Here is a 4,720-nt window from a genome sequence, read left to right as displayed (position 1 = left end):
GGAAAGAGTTTCCAAGCATCAGGGCTACAAACAGGATACATATTTCCAAACTCCCAGCTCCTAACTTAGCGAGGGCATAAGCAAATCTCTCACCACATTTTCCCACTATGGTAACATGTCAGGTCCATGAAAATGTCACTTGATTCAGCTGTTATTTACAGCCATAATGAAAGATCTGGCTGAGTTATTGTTCACACATCTGCATTCTCCGCTCCAGCTGATAAGCAGTATTTGTCTAACAGACCATTTATTTTCCCAATATCTTCACGTATTGCACATTACGAGTAATTTATACTAGAGCCAGATGCGATTTTATTTGGAGGTGATAACAGTAAATGCAGACCTTGGGTAGAAAGCGGGGCTTTATTATTTCAGGGAATTACATCCTTCCGGACTATCTCCCTCTTCTATTTCAAGTGGGAAATGTGTGCTGCTCTGCTTGTCATCCACAGCATCGTGCTGGGAAGTCAACAGCTAGAAGACACCACCCTAGACAGAGCCATGTTTTTCAGAATGGACAACGAGCCCCCTTTGTTCCCCTGCTCGTCTTTATCGAGCAAATCGATTAAACAGCCCGAATAACGACCCCGTGCCCATCGCCACGCCTGTCAGAGGTGAGCATGCCGATCGCCTGCACACTTACACTGCCCTCCAAGAATCACTGATGCCAGGCAAGAGATTTGCCCGTTTCCATTTCATCTTCACAGCATTTGGGAATCCCTGAGGGCAAAAGGCATCATGCCAGGCTGTTATTACACCTGCTCCCTAGGAACACCCTTCTGCTAGGCACTAGTGACGCAGGCTGGACCCTCCCCTCGTTAATCACCGCACAGGGACACCGCCGCTGGAACGGGCCAGCACCCGGATCAGGTTGGTCTGTGGAGAAACTAGAGGCTGATGGGCCCAGAAGGGATTTCGTCATGGTCGTCCTCAGATTAGGTGAGGCCCAGAGCCATTCCCCTTCCTTCACCGCTGGCAGGGAACCGAGGAGGAGGAGGAGCCGGTGTGGGATCAGAACCGGACAGGGGACAGCCAGGTGGGGTTGGCCTTTGCCCAGCAGTGGACACGGGCATGAAACCAAACCCCCTGCAGGGAGGATTCCTGCAGGATGCCGGACCGTGGGAGCAGTGGGTCAGGATGCCGGGCTGCCAAGCCCCAAGGCAAGCCCTGCTGCTGTGCCAGATGGGTGCCTCGCTCCCCAAACAAGCAGGGGGGCTTCCCCAGAGCTGCTGGGGCCCACGTGGGCTTGGAGCGCTGTGTCACCCGCTCCGTGTGCGGGCTGCAGGCTGGCACAGGCTGGGCATGCTGGGCCGTTCTCTCACACATGCTTTCACTGCAGGTGTTGGCAGGTCTGGAAGTCACGTATTGCCTGGAAACCCTCTGACAGCCAGTCCCCCACACAGTCCCCCTTCCCAGAGCTCCTTCAGTATAGGATGAGGTGCTGGCTCTGTGGAACAAGAGCTCTTCAAAATGCAGCACATCAGTAAGAGGTGGTTTAGGTTTTTTAATATCAGCCATAAATCCAAGGGGGTTGGCACACATGCCAATCTAGACCCCATTGTTGGGGCCATGCCTGTGAAGGCTGTGCCAAGGAGCAAGGCATCGTCCTCCTCCACGCTTGAGATGAAGCTGGAATCTCCTCCCAGATGAAGGTGGAATCTCCTCCCACCCCACGAGACTGACTCTGGCACCGCACGGTCATCCGACGCAGCTCCTGACTGTAAGTAGACATTCCCTACGTGGGGGCGTTCATCTGACAGCCGATCTGCTGGGATATAGTCCTACAGGAGTCAGAGCTCAGTGAGGCAGGCTGAACGCACAAACACTTCAGTCTTTCAAATAAAAAGGAACTTGTTGCAGTGACAAGAGCACTGGTAAAGGGTGAGACGTCTGCTGCTTCACGAGGGCACGACAGACAGTTCTGCACATGCACGTGATGCGGATCTCCCCCCACACCCATGAGGGGTTACGCTATTCAATGCAAAACACTTATTTTAGCACAGCCCAAAAGCAGCTCTTCTAGCCTCAAACTAGATCCCCGGGCACCAGTAACAGGGAAAACACTAAGCAGATCTGGCTATGTCGACACCATTTCACTCCCTACCCTTCCAGCAATGCTTCTTTGTGCATATTATTAGAGATTTATTTCATTGTATTCATGTTCCTTTTGGTCCAGCATTACATGCAAAGTCTAGGGAATTCAGTAACCCAAGTGCTAAGAATCAGTTTAATCATGTTTCAGATTTAAAAGGCAGAATGAGGTAAAAGTCACCTTCTATTTTCATTAGGATATTTGCACTTATGCACAAACCAACTGACAAATTTCCTACATGGACTTTATTTGAAGAAGTAAAACCCAATTCCTCCTGCACTGCAAGTAAAATGAAAAAAGTCCCTAAATGGTGTTGAACTTGTGGTATTTATGACTCTGGCCCTAAATTGCCTTTCATATTTTTTTGGATCCCAAAGCTGTAGCCAAATTGGCTGCTTAAATGTGAATAAATGGTTCATTGTCTTTGAAACAAAGTCGTGCTTATTAAAGAGAAGAGAGTTTACTTTTTCTGAGTCACAGTTAATAACACAAAGCAGGGAGAGCATGGATTTTACAGTCCTCGATAAGAGCGTGCAGTCTCATTTTCATCTGTATGAGAAGAGCTGTCCTAGAGCAGGAAAATTCAACATATTTATGAAGTTGGAGCAAAATAGCTGACTGCAAAAGGACGCAACTGGGTTCAGACTGGTGGGTTTGATAGGTCTGGAGCAAGGAATAGTACGACACACTTCCCACAGATCTGGAATGTTGTTTGCTCCACCGGACAGCAATTTATTGTAACTGTACATATGAGAATTTGGGCCATTAGTGGCTGAGCTTATGTATGGTTTTATAGTATTATAACACAAGGAGTGCAGTCTGCATTCCTGGCTCTGTCACGTTTATAAGCAAAACAAACACTAATATAATAGGCGATTAAAGAAAGCATGTCTTGGTGTGCAAATGGCTGCAATTATTGATTTGCCAATTCAGCATGCTCTGATGAACAGCAGAGTAGTAGAGTTAAACAGAAGCACATTCATGGATGGTGTAATCGCTCCTAGCTCTGCAAGTCCTTGTTAAATAGCAAGATTAGAGCTAATTAGACACTGAAATTTAGAAGTATGAAGCAAGCAATGCTCTTCATATTTTTCCTGCTTTCTTAATCACTGCACAAGTACAGTATTCGCAGGGTGGAAATGAGAAGTAAAACTCTTTGTACAGTCAAATAGAGTGAAAGTTCCTATTTACTTCATTATTTTGCAGTTTACCAAGCCGCCAGAGTTAAAGAGCACAGTCCTGCACACCTCCAAAGAATGCAGGCCAGTTGGTTTTAGTGTTAGTATCTCCGCAACCTTCTGTACCTACTACAGACATGGAAATACCCACAAGGTATGAACCCATATTCCTAACAGCAGGAGCCCAGGGCTACCTGATGTGACCAAGTTTGGAAACATCTGCAGTGTGAGTTCCTCTCAAATATGTAAAATGTTCATTTATGAGCAAACTAAGCAAAAATAACTGGAAAACTTAATTTTGCCTTACAGATCACAGGAATAACGTTTTTTTCCCCCCGTAGGGGTCAAGCACTACAAATCCATGCTAACAGCCCAAGAGCCTGGCATAGGTTATTTTCATGCTCTTTCATCCTTAGTACCTAAGGGCTTTCTTGGGTAGAGCGGTGGCCAACTGTCATATTACTGGACTGGAAGCTGTCACATCCCCATTACAGAGCTTTGCAGACACCTCCACCCCAGCTGGTTTCTGGCCCAGCAAGCCTTCATTCATCTTCCTCCCACATTTTATTTTACACAGACATAGCAACAGCCTGACCCTGCCAAACCGGAGCTTGTGGGTAAGTCTCTGCACATAAACAGTCCCATCAAGATGGCACACACGCCCAGGCATCTGCAGGTAAGGCTCTGGATTTGGAACCACAGCGTTAGTGAGTTGGGAGATTTGATTTTCATCATTAACACCTCACACCCTACCCACCCTAGTCTGGTGAGGAGCCATGGCTCATGGGGAAGGTTTTGGCATGTTCGGGAGTAAAAGGCGGTTTTTAGTAATACATTAAATTAGCTTTAGAGTTTGAGAGAGTAAATGAGGGTGTGAGAAGTCATTGCAAAGTATCTCTACCGGGAAGAAGTCTTTTAAATTGTCCCTAATCCATAGGTAGATAAATTTTTCCCATGGAAGGATTTGTGCTGCATAGTTCTTATGCTGTATAGAAGCCAATTAACTGTGCTGAATGCACCTACAAATGCCTTTTATATATGTTAAGAGAAAAATCTGAAAGATCCCTGGGGAAGAACTTTCATCATCCTTTAAAAACCTCCACCACCATTGCTTATGCTCCGAACTTTGTGTTTTAATAACAATTTTTATAGCTAAGGGATAGATAAACAAAACAAAAGCAGAATAATAGTCTTAATAAATCTACCCAAATCCCACTCCACAGTCAACCGTTTCGCTGGCACTGTGTCAGGCTAACCGAGACCTACGGTGCTCCTGCCAGCTGTCTGAGCGTACAACCGCTGACCCTGCTCAGCCGTGCAGCGCACAAACCTTCCACACAGGCTCGTGCCACAAACCCCACTCCAACAACCTCCCCAGACCGGGTCTCTGTACCAACTCCTTGGACAGCTATCCATGCCCTGCCCCGTGTTAATGGGCTGTTGGGTGGCT

Source organism: Eurypyga helias, unplaced genomic scaffold (genome assembly GCF_000690775.1).
Source record: "Eurypyga helias isolate BGI_N326 unplaced genomic scaffold, ASM69077v1 scaffold15091, whole genome shotgun sequence".
Taxonomy (NCBI): domain Eukaryota; kingdom Metazoa; phylum Chordata; class Aves; order Eurypygiformes; family Eurypygidae; genus Eurypyga; species Eurypyga helias.
The sequence above is the reverse complement of the archived record's forward strand: the minus strand, read 5'-3'. Positions refer to the sequence as shown.